We start from the raw sequence: 21,791 nt of genomic DNA on the forward strand, positions 1-21,791 counted from the left end.
CCCATCTAACAGGTGTTTGTTGCATATCCTGAGTGCGTGTGGCTGTGGGGGGTGTCATTAAAGCCACTCGTTGGGCTGGTGGGTGGCCAGGGCATGTGTGGAGATCCGGACGCCTATAAATGTCACAGAAGAAAGTCCTACTGTGCATAGAACTCATTTCCTGTTAACAGCCAGCTCTCTCTAGTTCTGCATTATTGATAAAGGCCACACGTATGCTTGCAAACACATACACATACACACACACACACACACTTATGCAAACAATACCAAACTATCTTGACAAGTAATTCACTAAGAACAACAACAACAACTCTGACAAAATGCCAGATCTGGAAACTTCTCAATAATTTAGAGCCTGCAGAAAAGAGTTCTGGTAAATAAAACTGTTGATTATCAAGTCGAGCCTTTTTATTGGAGGGTCGATTTTTTCAGTTTAAGAAATTCACCATGTAGTCGTTATACCTATCAATCATCTTCAAACAGCTTAAGATACACAAAACACTATGAACAATAGTCATTATATGGGTTTGTAAACAGCATCGGAGTAGCATGCAGTGGATGGTGAACTGAGCTTTCTGTGTAAACATGCACTAGACAGATATGTTTGACTGCTGCGCTCACGTCTTTTGTGTGTGACACAATGTTTTAAAAATGTTAAATAATTAAATAATTTCATCATTTACAAAAAACACATCTACATCTCTTGCACAGACCTTGCATGTCTATGCTCTGCATTTTAAATGCAAATACGTGTTCTCTGTGAACGGCCCAATAGTATCTTCAATAAAACACAAATGTTTTGCATTTGTCTGTTCAGAACAATGTAAAAAAAACAAAAACAAAAAAAAATGGAATGCTTATGGAAAGCAAAAATGCAGTAGTGTACAAGGGCAGCACTGCACAGCTTTTTGTTTCAGACACCCGCATGTCAGAGTAGACGAGAAGTTAAACATTATTTATATTAAATACTCTGTTCATGATCACCACCGAATTGCAGTTTTATGTAACAGCAGCGAAATTCGGCCTGACTCAAAAAAAGAGTCGTACGACTCAGAAATCGACTGAAAATCAGACGGAAATTGCATGGTGTACAGGTGCTGGTCATATAATTAGAATATCATCAAAAAGTTGATTTATTTCACTAATTCCATTCAAAAAGTGAAACTTGTATATTATATTAATTCATTACACGCAGACTGATATATTTCAAATGTTTATTTCTTTTAATTTTGATGATTAGAGCTTACAGCTCATGAAAGTCAAAAATCAGTATCTCAAAATATTAGAATATTACTTAAGACCAATACAAAGAAAGGATTTTTAGAAATCTTGGCCAACTGAAAAGTATGAACATGAAAAGTATGAGCATGTACAGCACTCAATGCTTAGTTGGGGCTCCTTTTTGCCTGAATTACTGCAGCAGTGCGGCGTGGCATGGAGTCGATCAGTCTGTGGCACTGCTCAGGTGTTATGAGAGCCCAGGTTGCTCTGATAGTGGCCTTCAGCTCATCTGCATTGTTGGGTCTGGTGTCTCTCATCTTCCTCTTGACAATACCCCATAGATTCTATATGGGGTTCAGGTCAGGCGAGTTTGCTGGCCAATCAAGCACAGTAACACTATGGTCATTGAACCAGCTTTGGTATCTTTGGCAGTGTGGGCAGGTGCCAAGTCCTGCTGGAAAATGAAATCAGCATCTCCATAAAGCTTGTCAACAGAAGGAAGCATGAAGTGCTCTAAAATTTCCTGGTAAATGGCTGCGTTGACTGTGGACATCAGAAAACACAGTGGACCAACACCAGCAGATGACATGGCAGTCCAAATCGTCACTGACTGTGGAAACTTCACACTGGACTTCAAGCAACATGGATTCTGTGCCTCTCCACTCTTCCTTCAGACTCTGGGACCTTGATTTCCAAATTAAATATAAAATTTACTTTCATCTGAAAAGAGGACTTTGGACCACTGAGCAACAGTCAACATGATCTCACAGAATTCCGTGTAATGTTCACGGACTTAATTAACCTCCGAATCTGTGGTGGCATCATGGAATCGCCGAAAATTCCGTGATGGGCTCACAGAAAAAAATTCCGTGATGGGCTCACAGAAGTGATACCAATGTAAGTCAGTGACAGGCATCAGCCGTGCTCCACGCACGGAAACCCTTAGCATCAATATGCCGACGCGATACTGGGAAATTTATCGTCATCATTATTGTTCAGAACTGGGTAGGTTTAGGGTAGGGGTGGGGTCAGGTACTCCAGTGAAAGTATAACTGCATCGGAGTCACTCTTTTTACGTGGTCCGATGCAGCGCTGGTGTTGAACCAGTGAATCCGTGCATGGACCACGGCTGATGCCTTCTGTGAGATCATCACGGAATTTTCGGCGATTCCGTGATACCACCACAGATTCGGGGTTAATTAAGTCTGTGAACATTACATGGAATTCTGTGAGATCAGGTTGGCAACAGTCCAGTTCTTTTTCTCCACAGCCCAGTTAAGATGCTTCTGACGTTGTCTCTGATTCAGAAGTGGCTTGGTAGCCCTTTTCCTGAAGACGTCTGAGCGTGGTGACTCTTGATGCACTGACTCCAGCTTCAGGTCTCTCCTTGTGAAGCTCTCCCAAGTGTTTGAATCGGCTTTGCTTGACTGTATTCTCAAGCTTGCGGTCATCCCTGTTGCTTGTGCACCTTTTCCTACCCAAATTCTTCCTTCCTGTCAACTTTGCATTTAATATGCTTTGATACAGCACTCTGTAAACAGCCACACCTTTCAGTAATGACCTTCTGTGACTTACCCTCTTTGTGGAGGGTGTCAATGTTCGTCTTCTGGATCATTGCCATGTCAGCAGTCTTCCCCATTATTGTGGTTTCAAAGAACAATAGATACCCAGAATTTATACTGTAGGGATGGTCATTTATTCAAACTCAAATGTAAATATTCTAATATTTTGAGATACTGATTTTTGACTTTCATGAGCTGTAAGCTCTAATCATCAAAATTAAAAGAAATAAACATTTGAAATATATCAGTCTGTGTGTAATGAATGAATATAATATACAAGTTTCACTTTTTGAATGGAATTAGTGAAATAAATCAACTTTTTGATGATATTCTAATTATATGACCAGCACCTGTATGTTCAACTTTAGAGTTAATTCATTTACATATTGTACACTTTGAAGGTGAAAGAGATGCGCATTAAATCATAACACAAGGTTATTCATTCATTCATTTAAAAAAAATGAATCTACCAATTCAAATCACCAACTGTCACTTTAAGGGGCCACTGAATTGAGGTCATGTCTCAATTACTTTCCAGTGAGGAAAAAATAATCCATATTGATTCGATACTATCTTATCTGTTTAGACAAAGCGACAAGTCTGTTGTCGCCTATGGAGCTTTCAGACGTTCTGAGCTGTGAGGAAAAGAAAAACAGCAGGGTAGGAGAATCGTGTTGGAAATGTCTATGAGGAATTCACGCCTCGACTGCCCAGACATACTGTTATTTCCCAGAGTGGTGCTAGGGGCTAACACCCTTCTCAACAGCCAGAGATATGAGACACACACACACACACACACACACACACACACAGGACACAGAAGAGTTTAGGACACAGGCCCATCAATTTTCTCAGTTTTTCTCACAAGGGATGTCTTCTCACAGTTGCCTTTCTTCAAAAAGTGTTTATTGTGCACGGCTGTGCGTATGTGTGTGCTGTTTTATATCAAAATGCTAATTTGGCCCAGGTGTAACACCTTCTCCCCAGAACATGTTGGTGCCTGTCTTTCCAGACTAATTAAATCGATGATGGAGTATTTCACTTGTTTACTTCCTGACATGTTCTTTCATAAATCATGACGGCTAATGTTATTTCCTGAGAAATCATTGCATATTCATAACATTCCTGCGTGCAGGGTTAAATATTGACTATAGCAAAAGTGCATTTCTTTGAACTCAATAAAAAGAGCAAAGTATCCAGCTACTATTTGTTCATGTATCTGTAACTCTTCACAAAATGATTTGTATCTGTATTTGGATTACAACTGGATGTGGGTGAGGCTTAAACCATATGCATGTCAAAAAGAAGTGTGTGAAAAGTCCATCTTTAGAAATTCCACATAGCAATGCCTTATTAATTATACATAAAACCTCTTTTATAAAATGACATTTTTGCTAAAATTTTCCCTCGCAGATTTGCCAGCTGGCCAGAGGAGAACTGTCCTCCCGACTGAGCCTAGTTTCTCCCAAGGTTTTTTTTGCTCCATTTGTGTCACCGATGGAGTTTTGGTTCCTTGCCGCTGTCGCCTCTGGCTTGCTTACTGGTTTGCATTATTACACACTATTAATAGTGTAAAGCTGCTTTGACACAATCTGTATTGTTAAAAGCGCTATATAAATAAAGGTGACTTCAAGCAGGTTCAAGTTGGTCACATGGATTTAGTGTTGATCAATAGAAAATCATTTTAAAAGTGACTTCTGTGTGAGCAGTGCTTAATGCACTTAATGCACAATGAACCTTTTGCCTGCTGAATTTCACCAACATTTCTCAAATGTAACCATTCCATGGCCATCCGAATTGAGCTTGAAATCACATGGTGCACATTTTCCCTCATAAAGTTAATAATTGAGGCATATTGGCCGCAGAGGCTCCACAGAGGCTCCACAGGGCTTCACTGACTTCAGAGACCACAGCGCTGTAATTTCAGATATGTTCATTAAAAATATCTCTTTATTATATAAAATAATAGTAGTTTCCAATATCCTTGTGGGCAGCGCTCTGTTGGAATCATGTAATTTACGCTCCAGTATCCTTTTACTTTGCTTTTCTCCACTCTCAAACTGTCTGGAAAAAAAAAAAGTCAAAAAATGTATCTTGACAAATTGCTTTGCATTTCTAGAAATTATTTTTGATGGCCATTTTTAAATTGATCGACAGTGATATTGAAATGTGGTCGCCACAAAAGTTGTACAGGCTTTGTGTTTGTGTGTGACAGAGAGAAAAAATAAGGACCAGGAACAGAAGTAATTGTCTGGGTTTTAGTGTGGAAACTCCACTCATTCCTGAGCACAAACACGCACAGTTAACGCACTGTTGCACATCTTGTATTCTCTGCTCATGGCTCTTGAGATCTGTGCGTGACCCTGTAGCCGTCTCTCCTGCCTGAGCCGCATAAAGGTCAGTGTGTCTGCTCAGGGAAGAAAGAAATATATAAATAAATCATGCTGCACACACAGACATACAGGCAATAAATAAACCATCACATGTAAGACCACTCTCACCGTGTGAAAGTATTAAAAATAGCCACTTCCTTTCAATCTTAATGAAACATCTCACTGTGGGAATGATGAGGACTCTAAACGTGTCCTGAAGGGAGGTTCACCAGACACTGATTTGGGATCTATTTTCATGCCGCTTGTGCTCTCTGCGTATTGAACAAGTATGGTGGTTTTGGATCAAATTATTTGAGTGTAGATTTTTTTTATGGTTTATGGTTCGGTTCAGTTAGCGTGATGCAGTTTCTCAGACAGGGTGAGTCAGGAAGAGAAAAAAACAAACAAACAAGACAAGGGTCTTCCCCCATACACAAACAAACACATTACAAATGGTGCGTATCATCCAGCTTTAATGTTGTGTGTGCATGTTGTCATTTGATATGTTGTGTTACAGCAACGGTTGTATGCGTGTGCATGCTTATGCTCGTCTGTTGACTTAATAAATGTGATTTGCTGTGGGAGTCTGGGGTCACTCCGGTAATGAGACTCAATCTTGCGTGCTCATGCACTCGTGTCTCTCGTCCTCCCCACAACCCCCTCCAGCCTCTCTCTCTTACTTCAATTTTCCTTCACATTCATGTACATTTCTATCCTCTACATTTAAAAAATAAAATAAAAGTAGTCTATGTTTCAATGCTAAAACATAATCTGAACTTCATCTTGACTTTGTCCCTCTTATCTCTTACTCATTAAGACAAACAACACATTAAACCCCATCATCAAAAGACTACACAACAATAGCAGGCATGCAAGGGCAAGGAAAATAAGCAAAATAATAAGTAATATAATAAAAATGAATAAATGATTATGTGATTAAATTTAATTATTAAATTATCATAATTATATAATTATAAATAAAATAATAATAAAGGCAATAAATCACAACACAGATGTATTGTTACTTTCTTGAAGCTACATACACAGGCTGCTGTTAACAATCCTTGTTTGTTCCTGCAAAACTCCAAATTGAAATCGACAGACATCAATTACCTCTCAAACAGGAATTAAAAAAGAATAGGCTTGTATTTAAAAAAAGACACCAAATCATTCATGATGTCAAATACGCACGATTTTGTGAGCACATCGAACACTTGACTGAGTGAACCGCCTGCTAAACATAATGGTTTTTCAATATCAAATTCATTAAAAGGAATGTTAGCCATATGCGAAAATAAAGGAAATACACGCTGGTCACAGTTAATCATCTAGTGGAGCCTGGCTTTTCTGCAGGTTTGAAGTGATCATTAAAAAAGAGGCTGAGGAAGCGACCCAGTAATAAAACCAGTCAGCACAGTAATCACTTCAGTGTCTACACATGCCTGGGGGAGAGAGAAAACCTGTGCATACTGACATTTACACATGTAATGAGGGGGGAAAGAGAGTTTTGAAGAATATTTGGAAATTCGCTGAGATTCAAAACAACCTTTGACTCATTTGTCATAATTGCATGGACAAAAAAAAAAAAAAACAAGGCATTTTTCCCTACTCATTTTTCAAAATATCTTGTTTTGTGTTCCATGAAAGAAAACAAGTATTACAAGGTCCACTCTTAATGAACATGTCTTTGGGGTGTTAGTGCCACTGTTTGCTGCTAACCATGACTTACTAGTCCTCTCCCTCTCCCTCTTCTTTTCGGCCAAACCCTGACCTTTCAGCATCCCCCGAAGGACAGCCGAACCATTACAGTAATTAACTGAAGAGAGAGAGAGAGGAATGGCAGGGGAAAGAGAGGGAGGGGGATCATTTCTGCAGAGACAGCAACTCTTGCATGTGGCTAGCCATAGAGATGCCTGCAGTTAATGCCTAACTCGCTTCCATTACCAATGAGTGCATGGGGGCAGGCCCAATATTAATCTAACAAAGAGCTAAGGAACAGTTTCACACATCCGACAGTCAGCTGCTTATTCTCTGGCCGCAAGAGGGATGGAGACAGCAAAAAGGAAAGCATTTGAATAAGAAATACGCTAAAATTATATTTATTACAAATACATAAAAACATACACAAAACACTGAGAGTCTGAGTTTTGCTTCAACTGCGAGTACTTTTATATCCAGCCAAGTGGCTGATATTGTTAGCTGACAAATAGCCAGTAAAAAATGCTTTTTTTTTTTTTTTAAATACCATTTTTTAAGAAGAAATGCATAAGGTCTTTGAAGTCTGGTCTTTGAGAATTATTATTATTATTTTTTTTTTACATTTTTACTGAACTGTACCATAAATTTGTGATGTAAATGGTGTGACAGCAAAAATTAAGAAAAAAACCCCAAAAAACTTTTAATAATATATAAATAGCTTGAGAGATATTTATTTTCATTGTTAGACACTTATTATCATATAGTGTCATTTATTTAATATGAAATTATAATTAACATAATTTTTTCACCATGACTTGTTGGACAATTTCAAGACCAACGTTGACAACAAGACAAACTTTGCTGTCATCTGTTCAAAACTGCTGAAAATTAAACCATTTTAAGATGAGAGATATCTCCCCTATTGCAATACTCAACAGTTTTTTTTCAATGTCACACTAAAGAACAGAAATGGTAGTTATTAAAGTATTTCTATTTAATTCTGAACATGTCAAATGAGAAAGAAAGTTTAATTTTGATACAAACAATATCATGCTTTTTTTTTTTTTAAACAAAACAAAATAATTTTCATCAACAAAATTCAGTCGTAGTCAATTATTATTATTTTTAACTATATAGCTACTCTTTTTAAGGCATGATTTTGATTCTATTTACTTTCTGCATTGTTCTCTTAGGATCTCCTCGCTTCTGGTGGATCCCTGTTAATTTTCTCTGTATATTTCCGCGTCCTCTCTCTCTTCCACTAATTTTTCAAAAACAAAGTATCACATTTTATACTTATTTTCATGACACTTTATAACAGTACACGTTTTCTGCAAAAACATCAGAAAATAGTTTAATTAATGTAATTATTGCATTTAAGAACACTGAAAATATTCAAAAAAGAATAAAAAGGAGTTCAATCTTATTTAATTATTTAAAATGCTTTTTAAAGAGACGTTGTCCTCTGGTGTGACATCTTTGTCCTGTGGTGTGACAGTACAGACGTCACACCAGAGGATGTTTTCTGTCACACCGTAGAACGTTTCAGCCTTTTTTCTGTAAATTAATGACCTTGCTATTCAAAGCTAACCTGCCATTAGCAGTAAGCAAGAAACATTTGCATAATTTTCCATGATTATGTAGTTTAACATGCAGTTTTTAATTAAAAAATATTATTTAGGGGTGTCACACCAAAGGACAACAAAACGTAACACTTTTGTGGTGGTTCCAAAAAAGTTAAATATTTGAACAATTCTGAGACAAAATTTGACCATGTACACATGTCATGGGCTTCACAGTGGGCTTCAGTAACAGGACCATGAATGGGGTCCTTCAACTAATTAAAGTTTTCTCTGGAATTGGCCGATTTAAAATCAGGATATGGTGTCACATCATAGGACATGGTTTTCAGAGACAAAATGTATCAAGTTCCTACACTTTCAGAAATATATGGATGAAAAAAATGATTGCCATTCACTAGAATAGATACCTGTACAATTAACATTTTTATGCTTTTCTTTTTAATTTATAAAAGTTGGAATTTATTGAACCATGCTTGAGACAGTCACACCATAGGACAAATTTGACATTTGGCTCAAAAATTTAAAAAACAATTTGAATAACACTGCAGCTTTTATAATAACATTTCCATGTAGAACAAAGAACTGTTTAATGATTTAGTTTTAAACTCCTACTAATATTAAATTAGTATTTAATGTTACCCTCCTATATGATTGGGTAACATTTTGCATATGAAATATTACATGTGGAACTCTTTTAAAAGCTTGCTAAGTTTTTACTTTTACAATAAGGTTTTAAGTTTTTAATATCAACTAATTGTGAAAAATTTTGATTATTAACATTCCTTTTTTTTAGTTCTTCTCCCATTACAATAACCGCTACATTCCAACTTAATTTCAGTACTCTCATTAATGTTTTCATTCTTACTAATACAATGCAGCAGACACAATGTAAATAAGAGATTCATTGTGTACAGCATCACTGATAATGAGAGTTTTAGTGAGAGAGTAGAACTCAGTCAGTGTTCTTTGCTCACCTTCTGTATATAATTTAAATCACCTCACAATTTAAATAAAATTTTAATGCTACTAAAAGAAAAATGTGAAGTTGACTGTTTAGTGCATAAACAGCAAATTTTTTGACAAAAACTGTGACAAAAATTGTCTGACTGTACATGACACAACATGACATGTTGCAGCATTATTGTCTGGTCCATATTTTTCTGTAAAATTCTGTTTGTAAATCTGAATTACAACTGGTTTACAGTATCAAAGAAGCCGCAATGAAATGCACTGAACAATCAAATATTGAGACATAAACAGCCACCTTCCTAACAGTAGGACACTTTGGTGTATCCATTCGCATAGCTGACATGCAACAGTCTGTGTAATGTGAAAGTCAATATAATGGGAGGGTGACCTCTGGTGGCAAGAGAGCGCCCCCCCAAGGAGCGGCTTCCAGACGCTCCCAACTCAACACAATCCAGGAGGGTGATGGAGCGGAGGCTGAACAGGGGGAGGGACGGGGGACCAGGTCCATGTGGAATTAGAGAGCCAGAGCGGAGCCGGCGGGGCAGGAAACCAGGGCGGAGCTGGAGGCCAGGGTGGAGCTGACAGAGCGGGGACCCAGGGCGGAGCCGACAGAGCAGGGAGCCAGGACGGAACCAGCGGAACAGGAGACCCCCACGGTGGAGCAGACGGAGCAGAAGACCACCAGAGCATAGCTGAAGACCACCACGGCAAAGCAGACTGAGCTGAAGACCACCACGGTGGAGCAGACGGAGCAAAAGACCACCAGAGCAGGACAGAAGACCACCAGGCCAAATCAGATGGGGCAGAGACCCATGGCAGAGATACATGCATATACGGTCTCAAGGGCCGAGGCAGGGAACACAAAAAATTCATCAATAGTTTCCCTGGTGACAACTGAACGGGCAGACAGGTCATAAACAGGCCTACTGACTGAAACTGAACGGACAGACAGTTCATAAACAGGCCCACTGACTGAAACTGGACAGGCAGACAGTTCATAAACAAGCTCGCTGACTGAAACGGGACAGGCAGACAGTTCATAAACAGGCTCGCAGACTGAAACTGGACAGTCAGACAGTTCTAAATCAGGCTTATTGACTGTAACTGGAAAGACAGACCATTCAAAATCAACTGTATTGGCTGGAATAGAACTGGCAGATAGCTAAAAATCAAGAAGAAGAGAGGAAGAAAAAGAGGGAGAGAAGGCAGAACCCCAAGAAGAGAGCTCCAGCAAAGAAAAGAGGCAGCACAGGAAAGAGAGACAGAGCAACAGTTGCAATCTTCTTTTATCCCTTCCTTGACCGTGTGACTAAAACCCAAATGTGAGACATTCAAACTGACCAATCAGCAGATTACAGCTTCACCCACTGGGCAAAAGGTGTGACAATTAGTAGACCCCTAATGTATACACATCTTGGCCTACAGGCTTTGATCACTTTTAGCAAACCTGTGCCTTCAGGAATGCCAAATGGCCCTTTTCTTACTCAAGATAGGTTTGGGACAGGAAAGCAGAAGTCTTTGATTATTTTTGACCCTACATTGGCAATGACAGACAAGGCTGATAATTCAAAAACAGCCTCTTCAGCTGGGTCGGGACACGACAATAGTTCATAATTGGCCTCCATGGCCAGTTCAGGACTGGCAGAGAGTTCACAGACGGCCTCCAGAGGTGGTTGATACCACTGACACCTCTGGAGGTTGTACAGCGGGACCATCAGGAAACAGGGAGAGTTCATTAACATTCTCCTTAAGAGGACAGGTAAAGAGTTCGGCAACGGTTCCTTCGACAGCGACATGACAGACTGAGAGTGCATCGTTGGGCGCCACCACCGAGTAAGGAGCTGAAGCGAGCACCGCCGCCTCAGGAGGTTCTGCAGCATACGCCGCCATCTCTGGAGAAACTGAAACCTCGGGGAACACAGCAGCGGGCGTCACTACCTCAGGAGGTTCTGCAGCATCAGCCGCTACCTCTGGAGATACCATAGTGGACTCCGCCGCCTCAGGAGCTTCTGTGGTGGTGTATGCAGCCCAAACACACCAAAAAGCGATCCCCATCATGGGAAGCGCTTCAGACAGGGGAATCAGTTCAGGAACTGGAGGGCTAGAGTGAACGGGTTTGGGGATACCAGCTGCGCCTGCTGACACCAATAGTGGATCATCCACGCTGGATGCCAGTCTGGAATATTGACAAACTGACCTCGGAGATCTGGGAGTAACAGATAGGAAGTGACCAGACTCTGGATGATCAGCTGCGACGTGATGAGACTCTGGGCGATCAGCTGCGACGTGATGAGACTCTGGAAGATCAGCAGGGAAGATCAGCTGAAACATGATGAGACTCTGGAAGATTAGCTGAGACGTGACGGCCATAGCCGCTGGAACATATTTTATCTGGGGGGGTGCTCGGGGGCGAGGCTTGATGTGGAGTGCGGGGCCACAGTGGGGGATTTTTGACAAAATCTTATAAACAGCCCAAACTCTTATAGATTAACATACAAATGAAGATGTAGCCTATATGCGAACCAATATCTATTTGTGCTTTTGTGCTTTTAGTTCAGTAATTTCTTTAATATTTCTATTATTTAAGGGGATTTGACTAAATATTAACATCGCTGATACGCAAAAATTTTGGTCAATGCAATTTATCGAATTCTCTCATCAGAAATAACAAAGTGCAGATGTACCTACGTGCGATGTAAGAGATTAATTCATCATAAATAGCAGACAACATCACTGATTATAGCTTATAGTTTTTTTGGAGTGCTTAGACTCACACTTCAGTAATATTCTTTGATAATGTAAATGTTCTTTGTTCGCTGTATAATTTGTTCGCTGTTTGAATAATAGTGAATATGCGTGTTATAATTAAACTTAAAATGTCTTAAACGTGATCGAGGTGCAAACACAGTTAGAAACAGCAAGGCAAAGGGTAAATCCAAGAATAAAAATACAAATTCATTCTTTGCCACTAGGTGCCGCTTTTGGAGCAGTAAAATAGCTGTTTCCCCGGTAATGGCTGTACACAAAGCAGCACTGCTCACAAAGGCTGCTTTATCAGGAATTACAGGCATGATGAAATGAAAATGAAATTGACCAATCACCAATCGGCGAGGAGGGGTTTGAAAAAATGAATCACTGAGCGAATGTTTGGGAGTCCTTGAACAAATAAGGTAAAAAAAAAAAATCATATTATAAGACAATGAAAGTGTTTTTTGACCTTGCATGCATGTCAACCTGTTGTTGGAGACTCCCAAAACCAAAATATGAACCTTTCATAACCCATAATAGGGGCACTTTAAAATATTATTTTTTGTTTACAAAAAAAATCTTTTTTATTCCACAGAAGAAAGTAAGTCATGCAGTTTTGGAACTACTTGTGGGTGAGCAAATGATGACAGAATTTTCATTTCTGGATGAATTATCCTTTAATGTCCACAGGGCCAAACATGTAGGCAATATACGTCCCTAATATAATAGACACGATTAAATGGTTAGTTCACCCAAAATTGAAAATCAGCCCTTTTTTTCTTCTTTTTAGGTTTGTATTAGTTTTTTGTGTGTGATATTGACACAGGTGAAAATAATTTTGTAAATTCTATGGTATCAAAAATTTTGATATCATAAAAACCTTTGTAAAAGCAAAAATAACTCCATCATGTATAATCTTTATCGTGATATAAAATTACTCATATCGTGATATAAGATTTTGGTCATGTAGTGCCAACTTCTACATTAACCAAATGTGGTTCGCTAGCCTGTGCTGTATACAGTGTTTTTTATTCCATTGACTGACAGAATGAGTTAATAGCAGTAATCATCTGTAACATCCTCCTCCGTCTGCTCTGTTTGGAATATCATGGCAGACATCATGCACTGAGTCAGCGGCCCTCTGATAGCATTAGCGCTTGGCTTCAGGGCCGGGCAGGGACAGCCCCTCCTTCAGAGATGCAGAAATGTCAAGGCAATTCATCCATCCACACATACATTTGTCCAGCAATCTTTTTGTCTCATATGTCTGTCCTTTCAGCCTTGTATTCATTTGTGTGTTCATCCATCTGTCCATCCATCCATGCATTCCTACATCAATCCTCAATAAATGTGTTTTTCTCCAACAGTCTTGTCTCTCTCATTTCATTTATGTTCAGGAGCCTGTTTTTGTTTTGCTGTTGATTGGCTTTGGCATTGCTGACTCCTCGTAAAAAGCGTTTCTGTGTGAGTGTGTGTTTGAAAGGGAGAGAGAGAGATTTGTGATAGCTATGTCAGCTTACTCTTTTAAGTGGAAAGAAAAATATAGACAGCACAGAGCACATGCATAGAACTACATAACAAACCGTATACATTTTAATTTACTATTCCCAATATAGATGGAAAACCACACTAAAATACTCCGACATACAGTAGTTTGATCCCAGGCTACATTTTTATTCTGCGTACATTTTCAGCGGCACTGCAGCATCGCTACTGAAACTATGGCATTATACAGTCAGCACAAGCGATTCACAAACGAATGACTCGTATGGTTCTTTTTATTGAATCAAAACTACTCAGTCCCAAATCCCAAATCTCAGCATCCAAATGCTTTTAATGTGCCTGTTCTTTTCAGTTAAACAATAGACAGCAAGCATGATTCTGTGGGGCCCACACTATGGGACTGCCCACATTAATCCCATGATGGCCCAGTGTGGGCCAGCCCGTTCGGGCCCAGATCACCTTACGGACATTTAGGCCCATGCAGGTTTTGTGTAGACAGACCTGTAATGCAACTATCGGCGAGGAGGGGTTTGAAAAAATGAATCACTGAGCGAATGTTTGGGAGTCCTTGAACAAATAAGGTAAAAAAAAAAATCATATTATAAGACAATGAAAGTGTTTTTGACCTTGCATGCATGTCAACCTGTTGTTGGGGACTCCCAAAACCAAAATATGAACCTTTCATAACCCATAATAGGGGCACTTTAAAATATTATTTTTGTTTACAAAAAAAATCTTTTTTATTCCACAGAAGAAAGTAAGTCATGCAGTTTTGGAACTACTTGTGGGTGAGCAAATGATGACAGAATTTTCATTTCTGGATGAATTATCCTTTAATGTCCACAGGGCCAAACATGTAGGCAATATACGTCCCTAATATAATAGACACGATTAAATGGTTAGTTCACCCAAAATTGAAAATCAGCCCTTTTTTTCTTCTTTTTAGGTTTGTATTAGTTTTTTGTGTGTGATATTGACACAGGTGAAAATAATTTTGTAAATTCTATGGTATCAAAAATTTTGATATCATAAAAACCTTTGTAAAAGCAAAATAACTCCATCATGTATAATCTTTATCGTGATATAAAATTACTCATATCGTGATATAAGATTTTGGTCATGTAGTGCCAACTTCTACATTAACCAAATGTGGTTCGCTAGCCTGTGCTGTATACAGTGTTTTTTATTCCATTGACTGACAGAATGAGTTAATAGCAGTAATCATCTGTAACATCCTCCTCCGTCTGCTCTGTTTGGAATATCATGGCAGACATCATGCACTGAGTCAGCGGCCCTCTGATAGCATTAGCGCTTGGCTTCAGGGCCGGGCAGGGACAGCCCCTCCTTCAGAGATGCAGAAATGTCAAGGCAATTCATCCATCCACACATACATTTGTCCAGCAATCTTTTTGTCTCATATGTCTGTCCTTTCAGCCTTGTATTCATTTGTGTGTTCATCCATCTGTCCATCCATCCATGCATTCCTACATCAATCCTCAATAAATGTGTTTTTCTCCAACAGTCTTGTCTCTCTCATTTCATTTAGGTTCAGGAGCCTGTTTTTGTTTTGCTGTTGATTGGCTTTGGCATTGCTGACTCCTCGTAAAAAGCGTTTCTGTGTGAGTGTGTGTTTGAAAGGGAGAGAGAGAGATTTGTGATAGCTATGTCAGCTTACTCTTTTAAGTGGAAAGAAAAATATAGACAGCACAGAGCACATGCATAGAACTACATAACAAACCGTATACATTTTAATTTACTATTCCCAATATAGATGGAAAACCACACTAAAATACTCCGACATACAGTAGTTTGATCCCAGGCTACATTTTTATTCTGCGTACATTTTCAGCGGCACTGCAGCATCGCTACTGAAACTATGGCATTATACAGTCAGCACAAGCGATTCACAAACGAATGACTCGTATGGTTCTTTTTATTGAATCAAAACTACTCAGTCCCAAATCCCAAATCTCAGCATCCAAATGCTTTTAATGTGCCTGTTCTTTTCAGTTAAACAATAGACAGCAAGCATGATTCTGTGGGGCCCACACTATGGGACTGCCCACATTAATCCCATGATGGCCCAGTGTGGGCCAGCCCGTTCGGGCCCAGATCACCTTACGGACATTTAGGCCCATGCAGGTTTTGTGTAGACAGACCTGTAATGCAACTATAGGAGAATACTAACAACATTGATTAACCATTCATTAGCCAATCAACTGGAATGGCTCAAACCAAAAGACACATTTTCAGAACCTGAGGCTAAGAAGGGTTGTAACAGGTAAGCTAGCATGTAGTATTAGAAATAGCATATATAAATTACTTACTACACACAGAGTTGTTTCATATAGGCCTATTTGCTTTTCAGAGGCTGTTTGAAAATGGCCATTTCAGCCAAGTCTTCCTGATTCTGAAGTTGAGAGTGAGATAAAGGTCTGGTTGCAGAATTCAAGAGACAGAACGAGTGGATGAAAGGAGCGCTACCACCGTCTGCTGACTAGCTGAGAGACCTCAGGGGAAGAGTGAGCTTTGCCAATGAATTTAGCACACTAAAACATATTTTCAGCAGAGGTCAAAGTAATATATTTATATTTTTTTTAATGTTAATTTGTATCATATATATATATATATATATATATATATATATACAGTGAGGAAAATAAGTATTTGAACACCCTGCTATTTTGCAAGTTCTCCCACTTAGAAATCATGGAGGGTCTGAAATTGTCATCGTAGGTGCATGTCCACTGTGAGAGACATAATCTAAAAAAAAATCCAGAAATCACAATGTATGATTTTTAACTATTTATTTGTATGATACAGCTGCAAATAAGTATTTGAACACCTGAGAAAATCAATGTTAATATTTGGTACAGTAGCCTTTGTTTGCAATTACAGCGGTCAAACGTTTCCTGTAGTTTTTCACCAGGTTTGCACACACTGCAGGAGGGATTTTGGCCCACTCCTCCACACAGATCTTCTCTAGATCAGTCAGGTTTCTGGCCTGTCGCTGAGAAACACAGAGTTTGAGCTCCTCCAAAGATTCTCTATTGGGTTTAGGTCTGGAGACTGGCTAGGCCACGCCAGAACCTTGATATGCTTCTTACAGAGCCACTCCTTGGTTATCCTGGCTGTGTGCTTGGTCATTGTCATGTTGGAAGACCCAGCCTCGACCCATCTTCAATGCTCTAACTGAGGGAAGGAGTTTGTTCCCCAAAATCTCGCAATACATGGCCCCGGTCATCCTCTCCTTAATACAGTGCAGTCGCCCTGTCCCATGTGCAGAAAAACACCCCAAAGCATGATGCTACCACCCCATGCTTCACAGTAGGGATGGTGTTCTTGGGATGGTACTCATCATTCTTCTTCCTCCAAACACGTTTAGTGGAATTATGACCAAAAGTTATATTTTGGTCTCATCTGACCACATGACTTTCTCCCATGACTCCTCTGGATCATCCAAATGGTCATTGGCAAACTTAAGTCAGGCCTGGTTTAAGCAGGGGAACCTTCCGTGCCATGCATGATTTCAAACCATGACGCCTTAGTGTATTACCAACAGTAACCTTGGAAACGGTGGTCCCAGCTCTTTTCAGGTCATTGACCAGCTCCTCCAGTGTAGTTCTGGGCTGATTTCTCACCTTTCTTAGGATCATTGAGACCCCACGAGGTGAGATCTTGCATGGAGCCCCAGTCCGAGGAGATTGACAGTCATGTTTAGCTTCTTCCATTTTCTAATGATTGCTCCAACAGTGGACCTTTTTCACCAAGCTGCTTGGCAATTTCCCGTAGCCCTTTCCAGCCTTGTGGAGGTGTACAATTTTGTCTCTAGTGTCTTTGGACAGCTCTTTGGTCTTGGCCATGTTAGTAGTTGGATTCTTACTGATTGTATGGGGTGGACAGGTGTCTTTATGCAGCTAACGACCTCAAACAGGTGCATCTAATTTAGGATAATAAATGGAGTGGAGGTGGACATTTTAAAGGCAGACTAACAGGTCTTTGAGGGTCAGAATTCTAGCTGATAGACAGGTGTTCAAATACTTATTTGCAGCTGTATCATACAAATAAATAGTTAAAAATCATACATTGTGATTTCTGGATTTTTTTTAGATTATGTCTCTCACAGTGGACATGCACCTACGATGACAATTTCAGACCCTCCATGATTTCTAAGTGGGAGAACTTGCAAAATAGCAGGGTGTTCAAATACTTATTTTCCTCACTGTATATATATATATATCAGAATCAGAATCAGAATGAGTTTTATTGCCAATTTGTGTTCGTGGCATTGTATGTACAGGTATATTACAATAGACAGTTTTGTATGTACAGGTATATTATGTGCAAAGTCAAAGAGTAAACTATGTATGTTAGATAAGCGTACAAGTGTATAAATAGTGTTGTGTGTTCCACGTTTATTGTCAGGTGTTCATGAGATGGATTGCCTGAGGAAAGAAACTGTTCCTATGCGTGGCTGTTCTGGTGCTCAGAGCTCTGTAGCGTCGACCAGATGGCAACAGTTCAAAGAGGGAGTTTGCTGGATGTGAGGGGTCCAGAGTGATTTTGTCCTTTTGCTCACTCTGGATAAGTACAGTTCTTGGAGAGTGGGGAGGGTTGTACCAATAATTCGCTCAGCAGTCCGGACTAACCTGTGTAGTTTTCTGATGTCAGATTTGGTAGTTGAGCCGAACCAGACAGTTATTGAAGTGCAGAGGACGGATTCAATGATGGCGGAGCAGAACTGCTTCAGCAGCTCCTTTGGCAGGTTGAACTTCCTCAGCTGGCGAAGGAAGTACAACCTCTGCTGAGTCAATGTGAGTGTCCCACTTTAGGTCCTGGGAGATGGTTGTGCCCAGGAACCTGAATGACTCCACTGCAGCCACAGTGCTGTTCATGATGGTGAGTGGGGGGAGTGCAGGGGGCTTTCTCCTGAAGTCTACAATCATCTCCACTGCTTTGAGCATGTATATGATACACATATGTATATATTTGTTGTTATGGCAAACTGACTGCTGGGGGTGCCTCTCCCAGCCAGAATGCACCAGCCACGTGCACCAGGTGAAGCTGATCTACTAATTGGCAGAGCAAAGACAGAGGCCGTTTCTCAATACCATGTATGGGTTTGGTCCCCCTCAGCTAGGGGTGTGTGATATGGCAAAAATACCACAATTTTTTTTTTAGAAAATAAATTGGATTTTCTATTTTGCAAGCTGTTTGAGCAGTACAGCCAAACTAATTTCCCTATTATAAAGACAAAGCCTTTCAAGGTAACAAAATATAAAAAAGTATGGCGGATATTTAGGCCAAAGTGGGTGAAGATAAAAATCGTTGTCATTATTTTATCTTTGTTATTAAAAAATGAGAGCAAAGATACACATTACAAATACACATAATATACAAATAAAATAAACAGTGTTTTATTTTCAGGTAGTCTACAATAATGAACAAATATAAAAATAAAACATTGTATAGATTGATTACTATTAAAGCATCTGTATTAAAGTTTTTCAGTCAAGAGTAGTGAGTGATTTTTCTCTTTGTGTTTGGTGTTTTATTAACATTAAAGGAATAATTCACCCCAAAATTAAAATAGGCTAGTGTTTGATTTGTATACCTTCATTTACTCACTCAAAAGTTGTTTTAAACCTGAACGAGTTTCTTCTGCTGAAAATAAATGCTATTTTGAAGAATGTGGAAAACCAAACAGTTGCTGGTCTACAGTGACTTCCATAGTATTTTTTTTCCTACTGTTAAAGTCAGTGTGGACCAGCAACTCTTTGGTTACCCACATTCTTCAAAATATCTTCTTTTGTGTTCAGCACAAGAAAGAAATTAATACAGGTTTGGGACAACATGTGAGTGAGTAAATAATGACAGAATTACAATTTTAGGGTGAACTATCCCTTTAATTACAGTCGGCAGCATATTTAGTACTGTCCCTTTAAGACTTGCACGCATCTAATATACAGGCACGCATGCGTTTCTCTCAGCTGTTTACCTTCATTTTAGACATAACCAACTGAGTCTATACATAAACCTGGTGTGTTTCGACAGTATTAGCACAAAACATAACTTAGTTCAGTAATCAGGCGCTGTTTGACGGGCTTTTTAGAGCACGCGCTTTGGGTGTATGCGCTCAGAAAAGGCGCTCGTCAGAACAGCACACTGAGTGAAACGTTTAACCAGTAAGTCTTTGAAGCAGATGCAGATAATGCACTTTTGGTGACTGCGAATAAGTGCAGTGTCCCGTGAGAGTAACTCTACCGCTGAGTTAACACTGATGTGAATGTATGTGGCGTTGTACAGTATATAGAGACGGCGGCGCCAGAACTGCAGCTGATAGAATGCGCGCTGAAGTACGATAATATGATATTTCTTCAAAAAAGCAAATCGTGGAGACATTTTTATAATTCACGAAAATCGTGTTCAAAAATCGTCATATCGTCTCGGCAGAAATCGCAGACTGGGGGCACCGGACCGCAAGGGCACTTTACCGTCGGACCTCAAAGGGGCAGGGGCTCGAGCCACTGCGTGCGGACTCCTGAGGACGGGAGAACACAAGTCCGTTAATTCTGCAAATGGAACAGCAGTGTACTTGATAATGTCACTCAGCTCGCTTCGGCTACTCCGGTTAACACTGCAACAATACAACGAAATATTTCAAACATATTAATAGCCGCAAAAATGTAGTTCAGGGAACGTAGACGCATTACAATAAAAACGAAATGAAACACCACTGCCTTTTCGTTTTCATTTTAAAAATATAAAACATATTAATATGTGGTTTAGGCAATATGTGCACATATACTCTAATTTTCTTCACTGTATTTATAATAAAATTAAATATGACAAGCACAACTCTGCCTTTTTTGTTAAATGTCAGTTTTAATGAACAATAATAGCCATTATAAAAGTATAAAGTATAAGAGACTTATGTAATAGGAAATAAAGACAAAAGCAAATAATTCAGTCAAATGTATGCAACAAAGTCCGCGCTGTATTACGATTAATAAATAAATAATTTATGAAACATAACTTTGTGCTCAGCCAAAACGATATGACCACTACAGAGACATCAGAGCCATCAGCAGCCGATCTTTGTGGTGCCGCATGAAGCCGAACAAGCCTATTGTAGAGCAGCAGCAGAAAGCAGCACTGAGAAGTGGCAAACTTGCCATTACTTGAACTGAAGCAAATTCTTCTGTGCAGAATTAAGCCCACTATAATCAATAGAGTTGTAGCCGTGAGCTTTCATACTTTTCTTTTGGTTGAAATTGGATTTTTGTTTTGTTTGTTTTTGTTTATTGTATTGTTCTGAGAATGTATTTGAACATTATTGGTTTGTTTGTCATCATCAAATCATCAAAATTTAAAAAGCAGTGTTTTACTTTGTAAATGGTAAATGTGTGAATATTGGCTGTCTGTTTACATCATGGTGCCCAACCCTGTTCCTGAAATCTACTTTCCTGCAAAGTTCAGCTCCAACCTTGATCAAACACGGCTTAACCAGCTAATTAAGATCTTTAGGAGCACTTGATAATTACAGGCAGGTTTGCTGAAGCAGGGTTGGAACTGAACTCTGCAGGTAAGTAGACCTCCAGGAACAGGGTTGGGCACCACTGGTTTACATGGTATGCTTTATGGTAATTTAAAACCAAGGGTTTAAATCCTGTGTGTATTTATTGTATCTACTTGTGCTTGCTCTTAAAGTGGTGTTTGTATTTGTTTAAAGGTTTTTCAGCTGACTAGTTAATTGACTGACTGACTGACTGACTGAATGAACGCTGCATCAAACTTTCAAAATATTTTGCAAGCTGTTTGAGCAGTACAGCCAAACTAATTTCCCTATTATAAAGACAAAGCCTTTCAAGGTAACAAAATATAAAAAAGTATGGCGGATATTTAGGCCAAAGTGGGTGAAGATAAAAATCGTTGTCATTATTTTATCTTTGTTATTAAAAAATGAGAGCAAAGATACACATTACAAATACACATAATATACAAATAAAATAAACAGTGTTTTATTTTCAGGTAGTCTACAATAATGAACAAATATAAAAATAAAACATTGTATAGATTGATTACTATTAAAGCATCTGTATTAAAGTTTTTCAGTCAAGAGTAGTGAGTGATTT

This window comes from Onychostoma macrolepis, chromosome 07 (assembly GCF_012432095.1).
Source record: "Onychostoma macrolepis isolate SWU-2019 chromosome 07, ASM1243209v1, whole genome shotgun sequence".
NCBI lineage: Eukaryota > Metazoa > Chordata > Actinopteri > Cypriniformes > Cyprinidae > Onychostoma > Onychostoma macrolepis.